This window comes from Myodes glareolus, chromosome 12 (assembly GCF_982192425.1).
Source record: "Myodes glareolus chromosome 12, mMyoGla1.1, whole genome shotgun sequence".
Lineage (NCBI taxonomy): Eukaryota > Metazoa > Chordata > Mammalia > Rodentia > Cricetidae > Myodes > Myodes glareolus.
This window is the reverse complement of record NC_142037.1, coordinates 42,754,800-42,773,297: the sequence shown is the minus strand read 5'-3', so window position 1 is coordinate 42,773,297 and position 18,498 is coordinate 42,754,800. Positions and strand designations below refer to the sequence as shown.

General features: G+C 41.4%; 1 protein-coding gene across 4 annotated transcripts in view; it reads right to left on the bottom strand.

The window, feature by feature from the left end:
- The window catches only part of Enox1 (ecto-NOX disulfide-thiol exchanger 1), a 554,924-nt gene that overhangs the window by 254,238 nt on the left and 282,188 nt on the right, over positions 1-18,498 (bottom strand). For 3 of the 4 annotated variants that reach the window (XM_048422010.3, XM_087912247.1, XM_048422009.3), the window contains one exon: positions 10,373-10,514. The gene's annotated coding sequence lies outside the window, so the exon portion shown is untranslated. The remainder of the gene's footprint in view (positions 1-10,372; positions 10,515-18,498) is intronic. The other variant, XM_087912248.1, reaches the window with a different exon arrangement.

Below are 18,498 nucleotides of genomic sequence, written 5' to 3'. Positions count from 1 at the left end.
TTTACCTACATTTTGGGTTCAGAATGCAGATTCCCCCGCTTGTGCCCAAGAACTTTACCAGAAAAGCATTTTCTCAACTCCAAACTACTCAGTTTTTAAAGTTGTTGGGCTTCTTGTTTTGCTTTGTTTCAGTAGTAGAGATTGGCTCAATGCATGTTCTTGTACACAGATATTATCGATTCCCAAAATGTACTTTCTTAGAGCAGAAAAACAAAACAGGACTTGGAAATAGTCTAGAATCTTAAGGTATATGAGTTGTAAACTTTTAATGTTGGAGGACCCTTCTTCAGAGCTTCAAATAAACTAGGAAACCCACACTTTAATTTTGACCTCCTGGAAATTGAATTTCTTGGTAAACTCAGATCATATACTTGTTAGACTTGTTTTGAATCACAGAGGTTCAAGCATTGAAGTTCACTGCTTTAAAATATAAAAGATGTTTAATAAGATTTCAGAAATACCACTAGAACAAATGATCATGTACCATCTACAAAGACTAATTCGTTTATTTGACCACTTAAACAAAATTTATCAGATGCTAGGCAAAATTCCTCATAAAAAATTACCCAAATCCATCAATATTTATCACTCAAGAAAAAAAAATATTAAAGATAAAGGTGTTTTATTTTCCAATTTTAGACAGGATCTCACTGAGTCCCCCTGACTGGGCTGACATTCTATCTGGAGACCTAACTGCCCACAAACTCTCAGATAACAACCTGTTTCTGACTCTTGAGTGCATGTATTATCGACAGTGAAGGCTACCACGTCCATTTTCATTTTATTCTTAGTCATTATGTATGCCTGTGTGTCTGTGTGGGATAAGTGTGTATAACCGAGTATAGTTGCCCCTGGCGGCCAGAAGAGGGCGATGGATGCCCTGGAGTGGAGCTATGGACAAGGGTGGTGGGAACTGAATTCTGGTCCTTTTGCAAAATCAGCAGGTGCTCTCCGCAGCTAAGCCACACCTTCAGTCCTCACCTGAGAATTTAATAGCTCTCATTTTGTGAAGGAACCAGACACTAAAACGTTTACAATGAGATTGGTCTGAAATATTTAACAAGGTACTGAAGTTTTTATGAATCATGTACATCTTTTCCTAATGTTATTACGAAATCCAAGGACTAAAAGGAAAAACTGTTCTTGGTCTCATGGAAAAGGACTCTCAAGGAGCTGACCTCAGAGATAACAGAGTGCCTACAAATGCCCAAATGTGCCTCCAAAAGCATCCCCTGTGGATGCCGCCCGAATGTCAGATGTACGAGACCCGAAACTGTCCTCTCTGCCACTCTTTGTAAGTTGACTATGCCCTCGTCCTGACATTGCTGGTGTTACTCACCTTCTGATACAACTAGACTGGATTGAGATGGATCTGGTAAGCCATCTTCAGAACTGCTCATTAAAAAAATTAAGGGAAGAAGACAAAGCAGCAATTGTACAAACAGCAATATAGAACAAAAACTCTGTGGTTAGTAAAGACAGACAAAGCTGAAGGTGGAGGTGCACACCTTTAATCTTAGCACTTGGGAGGCAGAGGCAGGGGGCTCTCTGCCAGTTCGAGGTCAGCCTGGTCTACAGAGGACCATCTGTACACGGACTATCAAGAAGAGATGGGAACAGGCAGGTGACCGTCCACAAAACACAAAAGAATGATAAATACTGTTCTGGGAAGTTGGTACTTTTTATGTGGAAAACTGGCTAATAATGTAGATGGTGCTCAAAACCAGGGTTCAGAGGGAAGCAAGCTGCCAAGGGATGCTCAGCAGGATCCTATCTCTGTAAACTGAAAATCGGTATCACATGTTCTTCCGTATAATGGGACACGTGGACACAAACATCTTTAATGACAGTTACATACGAATCAGTGAGAAACATTACGTCAGGGCAAAAAAGAATAGGAAGGAGGGCAATTTTCTTTTGACCTTTAAAAATCAGAGCTGTGACATTGACACCATAAAGTATTGGGTGGGTGTGTGGGCTTTATATCTTTGCTTGGGCTTAAGCTACTCCATGATAACAGTTCATATGCTTTGTGGAATTATCTAGAGAAAAGTGCAGCAAGACAGATAATTAATTAGAAAGAGACAATCTTATTAGGCTTACTTGTCTTGTTTCTGAGCTAAAGCATACAAGGCTGATCACTTCTGGTCTTTAGAGTGTGGGACAATGCAGACTCAATGCAGAAGGGAGACTGTATGCTTTATCTGAAGTCAATCATGGCCACTCTCAGATGGAAGGGAACTACTGGTACACACTTAGGCTGCATCTTCTCTCTAAAAGCATGTTTCATCACATACCCTCTTCATGTGGGCTACTCTACCTTCTTTTGGGGTACGACTGGAAGGGTTTGGGGCCACAGTTGATGGCTGTGGAAGCACATGCTTCCATTGCTGCTCCAAACATATAATTAGGGTTTGGACTTTGGACTCCAGCTGGCACACATTAGAAGTGTTGACTAGCCGTGCAAGCTCACAGCCGACTTTCTAAAACATCCCTCACCAAAACTCCCTTTTCTGTCAATACTGTCAGTAGGTTTGCTGATATAATTCCCAGGCAATTTCTTTTCCTGGGGCGGGAGGGGGGACGTGTTTTCGCAGAGAAGGAATCTACAAGCATTTTACTGACTTTGGATTGTGCAAAATTCCTAGCATTAAGAGCAATGGACCACAGCATACTCAATATCATAATGGAAAATAAGGCCAAGCATTTCACTAGCGAGGCAACAGTCACTTGAGATATACTGTTGCATATGAAGGGTGGATATTCATCACAGACACCAGTGAGACTACACAGCATGCATTTCCCTGAAAACGCAGACTCCACGGGTAAGGAGTAGATATACACCCACAATAAGAAGCCATATTGATCTATAATTTTCAATATTACATCCTTGTATTTTTTATTGCATGCTATTTTTCAACTAGTAGAGAAACGTGTTCTCATAAAGCTAATATTTATTCTTCCCTGTTTACAGAGCTGGCAGTCTATTTCAGGAAATGAGAAACTCCGTGAAGTCAAATATAACTTTGTGTCCTATGTACAAAAGAGAGCGGGGCAAGAAAACGCTGTTCTTAAAACCCCCACCCAGGAGCTAAGGCACGGAGCCATAAATAACTAATGCATGATAATGGAAATCCTTTGTTGCTATTTTTCCTTCCTCATAAATGTGGCCTTTTACAGATGAGAAATCTTATCACACAGAACTTCTCATTTTATTAGGAAGCAAAGACTTATCCTGCTAGCAGTCCTGGGCTCATCTCCAGGCTTTCTGTGTCTTCTTCTGGAAGCTAAGGAAGACGGGAAGAGCAATCCCACTATAAGAAATGAGATGCTTCTAAGTAGAACTCTTTCCTTAAACCATGACTTCTTTCCATTAGAGACTATTAAGTAACCTCTGGAGTGGAGAATTCTGTGATTTCTTTTTTCTTATTTTACATAAAACTCCAAAACAACAAAAAGGAGCAATAATTTACTTTTCCCTGGAGAGGATCTACACCTATTATCGTAAATCACAAGGAGATGGAGCCTTACCCAAGCTTTGAAGGCAGATGGGGGAGGGCAAATTCATGACGGTTAAATGTTTCTTTGCCCTTTTTTTAAAATTTTAATTTAAACTTGGCTCCAGCTTCTGGCAGAATGAGGAGGAACAGAACTGGTCAAACCATTTCTCCACACTCAATGCATAAAGAATGGAAGATGGGCAAGAAGAGGAAGAGGAGGAGGGCGGAGTCAGCAGGCAGGCAAGGCAATTTGGAGAGGGTCAATCAGAACCCAGCCTCTGCCAGCCAGCTCCCCACAGACTGATCGTCTAGTGTTTTGGAGAAGATTACGGCATGGATGGGAACTGAAACTGAGGTGTATGCAGACAAGAATTCCTTCATTTTGACACTTTCCTCAGATGTCAGTTTTGTTGTGTCCCCCCTTTCCGATTTTAGTAACCGACCAACTACCATTGTGGTACAAACACTTCTCCTGAGGGCCAGGCCCAACTGATTCTCTGCACCCCCAGAGATGGCCTTTCCCTGTTATTTTCCCGAACTAAATTCTAATATGACCTTCCTCTTAATCATGTTTTTGAATCAAACAAACATGATCTCCTTTAAATGCCAAACTACAAGTACCAGTCCTACAACAGAGCATACATAGAGTCAGCAGATGTGCCTTAGGTGGCTGGGAAAACCAGGGATTTGAGAAGTACAATAAAGCAGAAAAAGGCCTAGCTGCACCCTGTGCCCAGTTCACCAACTACATCAGCAGCGTCCAGCGAGGCGTGCAGGCACCAGCGAACCTCCTCAGCACTGGGAGGGGAGATTCAAATCCATCTCAACAGTTGAAATTATCAGGAGTTGTTAGCATTTGGTTTGGGAAATCAAGAGATTTGAAAAATTCTACAATGTATAATTCAATCTTATGCCACAAAGAATGGCCCCACCCAAACTGGTGATTGAGAAACACCAGTATGATGTTTGATGATTCTTCCATTTCTTTGTGCTCTTAGAGTTAAATGAAATGCTGGAACTTGAGAGACCCCAAGACAGAAACAATGAAGAAATGAAGATGGCCAAAATTTGAATTACACAATTTTTCATAAAAGTACTTTATTGAAACAACATAAAATAGACTTTCCTCTCCATAAGAAGGGGAAAAGGAGGGTTTGAAAAATGAAGGTATTTTTATATATATGGAGGAATTTTTTATCTAGAAGAAGAAACCCTTGAGCATCACATGAGGCTGGGAAATACACAACTTTTCTTGAGAGAAGTCAAATAAATAAAAAAGGAAGCAAAGAAGGGGGCATTGGAGACTCCATGCTACGTCAGAAATAAAAAAAAAAATTGTTGGGCTAAAATGAACAACCAGATACCAAGCAGCTGGGTAGTCCGAGTGAAGCAGATTATAACCTAAACGACAACTAGACTACAACCTACCGGTGGTTACTCTGTAGGAACGACAACTAGACTACAACCTACCGGTGGTTACTCTGTAGGAACGACAACTAGACTACAACCTACCGGTGGTTACTCTGTAGGAACGACAACTAGACTACAACCTACCGGTGGTTACTCTGTAGGAACGACAACTAGACTACAACCTACCGGTGGTTACTCTGTAGGAACGACAACTAGACTACAACCTACCGGTGGTTACTCTGTAGGAACGACAACTAGACTACAACCTACCGGTGGTTACTCTGTAGGAACGACAACTAGACTACAACCTACCGGTGGTTACTCTGTAGGAACGACAACTAGACTACAACCTACCGGTGGTTACTCTGTAGGAACGACAACTAGACTACAACCTACCGGTGGTTACTCTGTAGGAACGACAACTAGACTACAACCTACCGGTGGTTACTCTGTAGGAACGACAACTAGACTACAACCTACCGGTGGTTACTCTGTAGGAACGACAACTAGACTACAACCTACCGGTGGTTACTCTGTAGGAACGACAACTAGACTACAACCTACCGGTGGTTACTCTGTAGGAACGGGAAAGCCTGTGTAGACCTGTAACTGCCTACTAAGTTAACTACGCTAACAACAACCAGATGCCTTCCAACAAAGAAAGGCTTTAGGCAGCTTTACTGGAAAACTGTCAAATACTTAAGAAAAACCAACAATCTTTTTCAAACTCTTTAAGAAATGGAAGAGGAGGATTGCTACAAAACCTCTTCCATAAGGCCAAGGCTGTTGACAAAGCCAGGTGAAAATACCCTTTGATCTCTGATGAGCAGAGATGAAAAAAATCCTTACCCAAAATTCAACAGCACAGAATCAAGATTATAGACCAAGACAAGTGGAATTTATCCCGGGGTTGCAAGGATGGTTCAATACACAAAAGCCATTCCAAAAGACCCACTATTTTACAATAAAAAAGGTATAAAAATCAGAGGAGCATCTCGGCAGATATAGGGAAATACTTGTCAAAAATTAATGCTCTTCTATGATTAAAACAAAACAGCTCAGCAATTTAGGCCTAGAAAGAAATTACCCTGACGTAACAACTCATGAATAAAAAGCCCAATCAGGCATCATACTCAATTATGAAAACCTAAAAGTTTCCCTTTAAAATTAGTAAAAAAAAAGATACCAATTTTCATACTTTTTTACCAACATAGCATTAAAAGTCTAGTAAAAGAAATTGAAAGCATCGTTATGGGAAAGGAAGAAATAAAATCACCTGTTTGGTAATGACATCATTTTATAAGGAACTCTTAGGCTCTCATATAAAAGCATCGGAACTAATAAAGTAAACAGTTTCAGGATAGAAAATGAACACCACAATAGTTTGTTTCTACATAATAACAACTAACAGTCAAAAAAGGAAATTACGAGAACAATCTCATTTACCATAAGACATAAAATACTTAGGAACAGGTGGTTTAGCTAAATTGACACAAAGTCAAGCTGCCTGCTAAACATGCATGTTTATGTCTATAGACAATTGCTGCTCTCAGCCGTAATCAGAGAAGCATTGCCTCTCCAGGGAATGGGAGAGAATGCATAAACTCATGGCTGCCCTGCTCAAGATACTGAGATTATGCAACAGCTCAGCCCTACACTAGACACTTGGCCAATATCCTCTGAGTCCCAGGGAACATTTTAGAAGATGAAGTGAAAAGAATCTAAGAGTCAGATGATCAGCAAGGTTCCAAAATGTCAACTTATGGTCAAGATACAGCCATGCAATCATAAACTCATAGCATCTCTGGATGCCTACCCTGAGTCTGCACAAGAATGAACATGTCTCCACTCAGGTATCAATGGATGAGGGACTCAGGGGATCCTATCTCCCACTGCTAACTTGTTTGCTACTGACAGATTTGGAGAGCAAGGAAACCATTGTGCATTCACCAGTGATCTGAGCAGGATCCAATGAACACTTCTATTTCAAGATCACACAGGCTGCCCCATTTAAAAAAAATGATTCACAAAACATAACCAAAAGTTAGGAACTGGGGGTTGGAGAGACGGCTCAGGGGTTAAGAGCACTGACTGCTCTTCTAGAGGTCCTGAGTTCAATTCCCAGCAATCACATGGTTACTGGGAATTGAACACAACCATCTGTAATGATATCTGATGCCATCTTCTGGTCTGCAAAGACACATTCAGGCAGAACACTGTATACATAATAAATAAATAAATCTTTTAAAAAAAGTTTGGAACTTGGGAGAGAGGCTGGTAAAGATAAAGGCAGCTTGAGAGGAAGCAGCAGAGAATAATGAGGATATATCATATACAACAAGAAACTGTAAACAAAATAAATCAATAAAAATAGAAAATTAGAAAACACTTGGGAACAAGTTTAACCAGACTTGCAAAATATTTGAATACTGAAAACTACCAAATATTGCTGAAAAAACCCAAGGGAATACATAAACAAACAGAAGACTTCATGTTTGTAGATTAACAGCTTTAATTTTGCTCTAATGTCTATACTAACCAAAGTGATTCACAAAATCAATGCAATCTCTTCAAAGACCCAATCGAATTTGCTACAGAAATAGGAATTATAATCCTGAAATTCATATGGAACTCTAAAGAACAATAATAACAAAATCACTTTGAGAAGCCAGAACTACATGTCTGGGCCTGCAATATGCTTCTTCACATGCAAATAGACTACAAAGTCATGGAAATTAAAAGAAAATGATGCAATATAGAGCAGGCAAGCGAATCAAGAGAACAGAGCAGAGAATCACACATGGTCCTATGTACATGCAGTGAAGTGCCTCTCATGGCTTGAGTTCATGTGCCTACAGGCAAGAGCAGTCTCTCAACCACCATGAATTAGGAAAACTGGAAAAGAATGAGATGTTCATTTATCTTATAAATATATACTAAAACCAACCCTCAACTGACTGAAGACTTAAACCTAAGGCCACCTCCTAAAAAAGATACAAGTAGAAGACATGCACAAATAGCCCCACAACATTGACTATGATTATTTTCACACCAACAGTAGAATGATGACCAAGGCAAAAAGGACACATGGAATCTTACCAAGTAAAAAGTCTCTGTTTAGGGGAGGAAGCAAAAGACAGAACAATATTTATTCTCTCACCATACATCCATCTAGAAGTTAATATATAAAACCTATGTGAGACCCTGCCACTCAAGAGCCAAAAGAAAATAATATTTAGCTAAAAAACTAAACAATGGTGAGAAAGAGCTAGAACAGATATCCCTTGAGCAGATATGTAGTGTTCAACTTGTGTTAAGCATCAGGGAATCGGGTCACAGCTACAGAAATCTGTCACCTCACACCTATCGAAAAGGAGCGAGCGTGCTAAGACATGGAGCTACCACACTGCTTGCACAATGTTGGCATGTGTTCAAACGTTAACCATCACTTGGGAAAACAGCACAGCAATTTTTTCCAAAACTTCAAAATGGGATTATCATATGATCTCACACTTCTTCTTTTGAGTATATATCCAAAGAAAAGATCTTTGAAGAGACATTTTAATGGCTTATTAAACATTACTCATGATAATCAGCACATAGATTCACAAACTATCAACAGATAAATTAAAAAAAAAAAAGGTGAGCTGGTGAGACGGCTTAGCCAGTAAAGCTGTCTGGGTTAAGTTTGAGCCGTTGAGCCCACATAAAGATGAAGGGAGAGAACCAGCTCCACAAAGCTGCTCTCTGACTCCCATGTTCCTCGTATGGCATCCACACCCAACCATGTGCATGCGCACAAACACAATAATTTTTTTTTTACAATGTAGCAATGCCCAGAAAAGACTATTACAAAGGAAGAAATTTGCAAAGCGAAACAAACTTGTCCCAGAAGGACAAGCAATCATGGTTCAGTTCATAGCAGGACCCGAAGGGGTCACACTCATGGAAGATTGAAGCAGGGTGGGGGCTGGAGCCAGGTGTGTGCAGAACTGCATTTCACTAAGCACAGAATTTAGGTTAAGAGGACAAACTACTCCATTCTCAAAGAACACATTCATAATATGTAAGAAGTTAGCCATGCACTTAAAATTTTGTTAAGGGGTATATTTCAAATTTTCTATGATTTTTTTTTAAAGTATCAGTTTCATAAAAGGAAACCAAGTTCTGGGTGTGAAAACTTAAAACCAAACAGGTGAAGCAGAATCCTGCTTGCAGATGAGGGAGATACACTCAGGTGATCTCAACTCCTCCCAGTGTGTCTGTTTCTATGGATACAGTCATCAGGGTCCAACAAGCTACCACAACACCTGGAGGTAGAGGGGAGATGGGGCACAAGTTCCCATCAGCCCCAATTCCTAATAAATAGTCACAGCCATCCCCTACAAGGGGGGCTAATCAAGACACCCCACATGGAGGGTGACATGAAAGACCGGAAGTTAGCCCAGGATTGCATACAATTTGCTCTGATTTCTCAGTGGACATAAAAGAAATAAAAAAGTAAAACACAGTAAAGGTCTATTAGGGAGAAAACATTTGTCACCTTGGACAGAATAAAAGTCCCACCAAATGAAATAAATGCCTTTGGGGGAAAGATGTGTCAAGTTGGGCAGTAGGGCGTGCCTTCTGGCTTGTTCTTTATTTAGTTTCTGTCCGCTCCGTGTTCCAGGCCTCACCCTATATATTCTGCTGCTTTTTCCAGCTATGAAAGATGCAGGAACCAAATCCAGTCTTTGTCAGACAGTCTCTTCAAAATAAAAGTCTTTTATTTGGTACTATCGCAGAGGCAAGCATACTTCCAGAGGAAAGCTGTGCCCTGCCAGCAAGATTGCTCCTTGAGTGAGCAAAAGAACTGCTTTGCAAAATGCTAACATACACACACACACGCATGCATGTGCATAAGCACACACATACCCCCTTACACAAGCCTTCTTTATCATTCAAGAAACCTAAGGTGAGTACCTCTCGGTTGACAAAATAAGGACCCTTGGTCCACCGAGAGTCTGCATTTAAAAGTACCCTGGTGATCGCCCTAGTTGGTACCAACAAATGCAGTTTGGATGTTTGATATTTCAAAGTGCATTTTATCCGTAAGTACTGGCTGATTAAAATTACCAAGCAAAATCTGATGTACGGTCACACCTAATATAGACTAATGGAATCTATTCAGTTTAGGGTTTGTAAACCTAGAAATGAAGATTGTTTACGGCCACTGTGGAACCTGCACTACCCCTAGTGTCTTCGAAGCACCACACAGAACCGGTGATGAGGGGAATGAGACGCGCCACAGCCTTTTTCCTTTTATTTACGTCTATCTCGTAGTTAAGTTAAAGCCTTACAGCTTATACGTTATCTTCTTGCAGGGTTCTTACTGAAAAGGATTACCAAGGCATTTTGTTAGAAAAAATCCCTTAAAATTAACAATATCGCTGGTAATAAAAATGGAAATAAATGATACAAACCTTACAACGGCCTGCAGAGAAGAAGATGGATATCTGTCCTTCCAGGCCTTGATTGAAACAATGTGTTCATAAAAGTGTTTTATGGAAGCTGTTCAAAGGAGGTCCCACAGAAGGCAGTATGGCTCTGACATGCCAGATGCTTCTGGAAGCAAAGAAAGCGCACTGTTAGGGAATGTTTGCAGCACCGGTACCAACTGCCAGTCCCACCAGGTCTCCATGCTCGAAAGTACATGTGGTGGCTTGGATGTCATTGGCCCCCATAGACTCATAGGGGGTGACACTAGTGGGCGTGGCTTCACGGTGTGGGCGTGGCCTTGTTGGAAGAGGTGTATCACTGTGTGGGCTTTGAGGTCTCATATATGCTCAAGCCACGCCCAGTGTCTCAGACCACTTTCTGCTGCCTGCAAGTCGAGATGTTAAGACTCTCAGTTCCTTCTCTAGCACCATGTCTGTGTCTACGCCACCAAGTCGTACCCTGATGATAATGGACTCAAATTCTGAAACTGTAAAAGAGCCCCAGTTAAATGTTTCCTTATAAGAGTTGCCATGGTCATAGTGTCTCTTCACAGTAATAGAAACCCTAATTAATGTTTTTAATGGTATCAATTTCTATTGACTTGGTATCCAAATCATTTGACTCATAAATGGCGAGGTGAGACATGGACCATTCAGCATTGCGTTCAGAAACTGCAAACGTCAAGAATATTTTATAAACAATGTTGCTTCTCCACACTCCCATCTCATTGGGCTCAGATTGAGGCGCCTTGGGCGGGCTCTGAGCACCAGAACAGCATCGCTGCTTCCCAGATATCTTCAGACATCGGTCTGGGCGGGGCCTTTATATGGAGGACAGGGCTGGGGGACGGTCACCCTGCACTGCAGGGGTGAAAAACTGACATGCATCTTGCTGAGCTCAGGGTGAAGTTCTGTTCCTACTGAAACCCACAGGGTTTCTGGCTGGTCCTTCCTCTCATCTCATGGTGTAGCCTAGGAGATTGAGAAATCTGTTTCATAAACACAACTGATGAGAAACACATAACCTCCAGAGATACCAAGTTCAAATATTACTAAATTAATTATGAAATTGTGCTTCCTAATTTGCTTTAGGTTTACATCAAATATTTTCTTATTCTGTTTGGCCCTGTGAAAAGCAGGCTTAAGTAAGGCGGCTTTTCCCTCCAACTCTCTTTCCTAAGTAAACAAAGAGAATTCCTTGGAAACCAGGCAGCTCCCTGGTGTGACCGTGGTATGTGTGTGCTCTGCTATGCCACTGATGGCCAGACACACTTCTCACACACCACTCACAGTTCCCTTCGTTTGACATGTTGGGAATTGAGTCTACATTCTCCAAGGATGCTCTGAGTGAATTGGGCACGTGGATATGGCTACGTGAATGACTGATGAGGCCCCGTAAAGTATGACAGGGCTCTTTCTAGATGTTTATTTTCATTTTCAGCAAATTAACAGCATGGTTCTGGAAGCAGCACGGCCTCGAAATCTTCCTTCTACCAGTTTTCCTCATACCCAATGAAGATGTCTCAGGGGCAGCGCCCAGCAACCCAACACTTCAGAGCCTTTCCCAGTGTGCAAGTCTTCAATGCCATGGGCTTTTGTCTGTCTTGGAATCTTTACCTCATTTGCACTGCACTTGGGAGGCACTAAAGAAAGGGTAGAAAATGATCTAGGAGCTAGAGCGGCACACATAACTTTTTAAAATTTTTGAATTTTATATTTGGCATTGAAACGTAAGTCACATATAAACAGACAGCAGGAAATGGTGGGAAAGTTGGTGGCGAGTACATGGGGAAGAAAGGAGACTGGGGAGACCCAGAGGGAGTCCAGCTTTACAAGAAAGAAGAGGAATTTGAGAGAGAATGGGAGGGAAGGAACAGAGAAGCGAAGTTACGGGAATGCACAGTAAACAGACCACAGTGGCTCACCACCTTTTTCTTTCTTCCTTATCATTCTGACACAATCGAGCACTCAAATCCGAAGTAATGTGCGTATCTGCTTACCAAAATCCCAACAGTACTAATTTGGCGGCTACCCGCCAGAGATGTATGAGTCAATTAAGAAGTTAAAAATTTCAAGAAAAATGGAAACAGTAAGACTGTCCTTCCTCTGCCCCTGAAAACTTACTGCCTCATAGAGGAACACAACTGGTAAGAAGTTGGTACTAATGAGAATGAGATGTGGGATTCGACTTTCTGGAAAGTTCCTGTCCATCACGGACTAGCTGTGTGATAGTGGTCATGGAGCTCAAACTCCGCCACATCATTGCTCCTGCACAACCCTTCCTGGGAGGTCATTTTGAGGATCAAGCAAGATCCTCACATAAATGGTGGGGGGAGGACTTACTGAAGCAGGAGCATTGTTGCTGGGCAGTATAATGATACCACTGGGAAGTGTAAATGTTTGTTGACCTCAGAGGGCTTGAGGCTCCCTCTGTCAGGGATAAGGGGAGCCAAGGAGGTTCAGTAAGGAAAGCAAGAGTCATGATGAGTGCTATGAACCAGACAGGATAAAGTTCTATATGTCAGACGTTACCGGAAAATTAGGGACTTTATAAGAAAGCAGGTCCATGAAGTCTGACATCATTTTCTTTGCCACCGCAGAGGCAGAGAATGGAGCCAAGGAGAACGTGCACGCCTTCTGCTAAGGGATACAATATCCTGCAGGGTCCTGCTTAATTCGGCAGTAATTCAAACTGTCACTGTGGTTCTTAATGGAAATTGGCAAGCTCTAGACATGCCGTTTTTAAACTTAGGCTCAGATTTAAATCATAAGGCTTGTGACTCAGATCTTCAATGTGACCTTTAATAGGTATTGTTCAAGAAAACGCGGTTGTCACTGTAGAGAGAAAGCGCACACCCTTCTACTCCGGGAAGAAGAATACAATGTGCTCTATTGCAACAAGCACGGAGCTGCGTGGCTGTGGCTGTGATTCACCAGATGCAAGAGAAACTAAGACATTTGAAAGCTTGATGATTTCTCTCACAGTCTTACTTTACAGACGGGCTGGAGGTACTACCTAAGGTTCCAAAGATAGAGGTGGGGCGTTGGACTTTCTGATTCACAAGCAAGCTCTGATTATCTTCTCTCTTGCCTTTTTCATGTTAAATATTTAAATAAATCTTTAATGCTGATGCCAATCCAAAATTGACTGTAAATGAAAGAGTAACCCTCCCTTTACTTTGTCATTACTTTAGCATTACTTTAGAGTTTCCAATCAAGACAGCTAACTCAGTCCAGATCAGGGGTTCTCAACGTTCCTACCATGATGACCCTTGAAAAACAGTTCCTTATGTTGTGGTGACGCCCAGCCATAAAATTATTTCACTGCTACTTCATAACTGTAGTTTTTGTACTGTTATGAATCACACTATAAATGTCTGATATGCAGAGTATCTGATAGGTGGCCCCCAAAGGAGTCGTGACTCCCAAGCTGAGACCCGCTGCTCCAGACCATTAAAATCTGATGACTTTTCCCTGAGTCATGTAACTCCAGTTCCTTCTAGCTCTGTGTCCTTGCTCCAAACCAAGCATGAGTGTAGACTGTTTGTTTGTACTAGGAAAAGACTCTTCCCTTTTCTGTCTGTCTGGAAACTATAAATGGGGCACGCAGCAGGTCTGGAACTAGCATTGATTGTTTGCATGACTTTATCCTTGTGTGTCTCACCACTATTGTGGGCTAGGCCTCTTGGTTACCTCAGAATTGGATATAAGAAAATGGAGCATTGACAATGTTCTAGCTCTGCTAACATTGCTGCCAGGTTGTGAACCATCTTCTGGAGAGGTCCCTTTGGAAAGGAACTGAGGGAAGTTTCTACGCCAGCAGTCAGCTTCCTCAGTAGAGAAGACTATGGCCTTGGCAATCGATGGCTTTGATTAAAGCTTTGCACGAAAATGGAGCTAGGAGGATGAACCAAGGCATAACCAAATTTCTGTGACATCTGTGCTCAGGTATGTGGTCCAACATCTCCCTAGAAGCTGTGAAAGTATTTTTAGATGAAAATAATGTTGTAGTCAGTAGATAATGAATAAGGACCCTGTATTCTGTAACATGGAAATCCCTACAGAGAAAACATTTGGAGATCACATGAGGATGGCGTCATTTGCCTGCAAATTCAATCGACAATGCTAAGTCTTCCCTGGGGTTCCAGCTAGCTGGCCTGCCAGTCTCCCAGATCACATGCGCTAAAGCTTCACAATAAATCCTTGTCTTTACTTGTATGTATGTGCACGTGTGAACTCAGAGGTGTGTGTCTGTGCACATGCACACACACATACACACACACACACACACACACACTCCCTATGCTCTTTTCTCTGTTTTTCTGGAGGGGCCTTACTGTTTGAGACCAGGTCCTCCAGTGAGATAGACTGACAGAATCTCCGTCTTTCTCTACAGACACATTCAGAGTTGAGAAGGAGATTATTAGGGGAGCAGATTAGACCGTGACAGAGGGTTTATGATTGAGGAAGCCCTAGTGTGGCTCAGTTCAAGTCTCAGTTCTTAGAATCAACCAGGGATGGCGTAACTTGCAATATCAGATCAGTGGTCAGAGACTGTGGGGCCACAGTATGGTTCCTATAGCACACAAGGCTCAAAGATCCACATGCAGAAAGAAAACAGTATCCTAGGTCAAAGGAAGAGGACAAGAATCGGCCCTTGCCGTGCACTCTTGTTCCATCTGGATCCCAGTTCTAGGATGCTGTCTACCCACACAGGGGAAGACCTTCTCGTCTCAGCCTGCTAACTTGAACACTGTTTTTCCAGAACCATCCTCACAGACACCTGCACCAATCCAATCATTCTAGATAAATGTCAAACAAACTAGGTTTTTCTTTCCATAGAAGAGGGAAAGATTCAGTGCCTATTGGGACATTAAACTAACATTTTTTACCAGCTACCTATATAACCTTATTCTAACCCAAAATGATATCCCAAAGCAACTCACAGTAGTCAAAATTTACTATATTGACCACAAAACCACAAGTACACTAACACACACACACACACACACACACACACACACACACACAGTGAGAGAGAGAGAGAGAGAGAGAGAGAGAGAGAGAGAGAGAGAGAGAGACTCACAGAGTTTAACATGTTGAACTATATCTACTTGTTAACTTTCGAATGTGGTAGGCTTCAAGCTCTTTTAAAATTGAGAATGCATGCATGATGGTTACAAATCCATCCATAGCTCTCAGGGAAGTCCCAGGCATGGACTAGGTCTCAGTACATATCTGCTTAGTCAAATTTTAAAACCTGAGGAAGCGATAAACGTTGTTAGCATCATTTCACATAACCATAAAAAAGGACAATTTTCCAGATTAACTTCATATACAATTTCAAATCGCTTCAAGAAGGATACAGACAGGTGTCAAAATTGTCAGATGGTGCAAACATTACATCTGAATAGCAAAGAAGTACGGAAAACACACTGGAGACTAGAGTGGGAACCTTTTTTGTAGTTGGAGAACATGATTAATATAAATTCTAGCATAACAACGTTGAGAATTTGTAGAGTAGCCTGGGATAAATTAGAAGTACTTTTCCATCAGCCAGATTGTGAATGGGGTGTGAGGACAAACGTTACATCAATATTGTGAATAATCAGAGAGAGACTCTTGAGCGAATTAAGAATCAGCAGTAGGAATATACAGGGGGCGGCGAGGGACAGAAAACGGAGAGAATAAATTTCAGTATCTAGAGGAAATGAAAATTGAAAATAAACAGATAGTCCAAAAGCATAGCAGCATTTTGAGTGGAGGATGGGGAAGTGGTTAAGAATGCAGACAAAATGTGACGTGTGTCTGATTCCCAAGCAAAGGAAGTAAGAGTGGCAGTGTGCAAGACAACGCTGGCTGCTTAGGAATACTTAAAAACCCAGGTTTGATAACTACTCCAATGAGTTGAGAATCTCAAAGCCGGATCAGCAATTTAACACAGTCAAACACACTATCCTAAGCACATACTTCATAAGTCTTGTCAAGTGAATGACTCCAACTAACATTCGGGCAGCCATGATAAAAAGCATCTCCATTACTTCTGGTGGTCCCATTTAGACTACACATGAGCAGTAGTTCAGTGTATGAATGTACCACAATTGCTTTCATGTCCTCGTCTCTGTTTCTATTTTTTAATAACTAGCACTTAGGTTGGTCCAGTATTTGGTTATTATGATAAAAAAAAAAGTGACCATGAACATTCTTATTCAAGAAGTTGTAGTTTTCCTTTGGTTTTATGTGGGTTTTTTTTTTTTTACATGTCTGTGCACCGCACGTATGCAGTGCCTGAGGAGGTCAAAAGAGGTGTCTAGACTGGAGTCTAGACAGTGTGTGCTTCCATATCAGTGCTGGGAACTGAACCAGGGGTCTCTGGAAGAGCAGTCAGGATCCTTAACTGCTGATTTATCTCTCCAACCTCAGGCTTTATATTTTTATATAAAGCTATGGTAGTTTGAATGAAAATGGTCCCAGAAGCTCATAAATGTGAGTGCTTAGTCACTAGTTAATGGAACTGTTTGGGAAGGATTAGGTGTGGCCATGTTGGCGGAGGTATGCCACAGGGAGGGGGTTTTGGAGTTTGTAAAGAGCCATGCAAGGCCGAGTCTCTCTGTCTCTCTCTCTCTCTGCCTGCTGCCTGTGGATCAGTATAAACCTCTCAGCGCCTCCCCCATGCCTGCCTGCCTGCCGCCATGCTTCCGGACATGATGATCACACTCACCCTCTGAAACTGTAAGCCAGCACCCAAGTCAGTGCTTTCCTGTTTTAGCTGTCTTGGTCACAGTGTCTCTTCACAGCAACAGAACAGTGACTAAGACAAGGACTGTGTATGCTTTCATTTGTTTAAAGTATGTAACTAGGTCTGAGAATGCTCAGCCATGGTGAAGGTTCATGTTTAAGTTCATAAAGAATTAGAAAATTTCTAAAAGATGCTATAATATTTTATACCCTTACTAGCATAGAAAAAGTATTAGGACACAATGGTTAACATTTGGTATCTGATAGTTTTAGCAACTCTGAAGAGAGAGAACTCCTACTTCAATTTACAGTTCCCTGCTGACTGATAACATTTTCAAATGCTTGTTGAACTCTCTTACATCTTCTTTGATGAAGGATGTGTTTAAGTAATTTGCACATTGACGAAAAGGTTTCCTTTGTATTCTTAAAAGTTATTTTTTGCTGTTAGGAGTTGAACCCGAGGCCTCTCTCACTAACATACACCCCTAGTCATTTTCCTTTTTTAATTTTGAGACAAGGTCTCATGAAGTTACCCAGACAGAACATGAATTTTCTCTGCAGATCAGATAGGTTCTGAACTCATGATGCTCCTGCCTCGGGAGTTTCCAAGCAGTTAGTAAGTATTACAGGTTTGTACCACCAAATCTAACTTCTTTGTTTCCTTTTAATTGAGATGCAAAGATGATTTATACAGTTTGTATTTGATTTCTTCCTCTCATGTATGTACAGCAGATTGAATTTCCACTCTGTCTGGACCATGAACAATGCTTTCACTGAGAAAATTTGTATGTTTGTTAAATTTAGGTTATTGTCTTTTTTCTCATACACTTTATTCTAATAAATAATTACTGATATTCTATAATATTCTATTTATCTTTTAAGATTTAGAGTTTCTACTTTGATGTAAAGGTTTATTATAAACTTGGGGCTACTTTTTGTATGGAGTGGGGTGGGTATTATTTCCTTTGTTTCAATATAATCAATGAAGGACAGTAACTAACTGTTCCTGGGTACGGGAGAATCTGTCAATCACGTTTTAAGTAAATGCTGATTGGCCAGGCAGGAAGTATAGGCGGGAAAACCAGACAGGAAGTAGAGGTGATGCAATGATAACAGGAGAATTCTGGGAAGCAGGAAGCTCCCTCCACCATTCCTGCCCAGATCACCGAAGAAGCAACATGTGAGCTGACAGCTGAAAAAGGTACCAAGCCATATGGCTAACACAGACAAGAATTATGGGTTACTGTGAGATGTAAGAATTAGTTAATAAGAAGGCTGAGCTAATGGGCCAATCAGTTTATAATCTTATGGAGTCCTGTGTGTGATTTTCTTTGGGGCTTGTCGGCTCTGGGGTACTGGGCAGGACAGATACC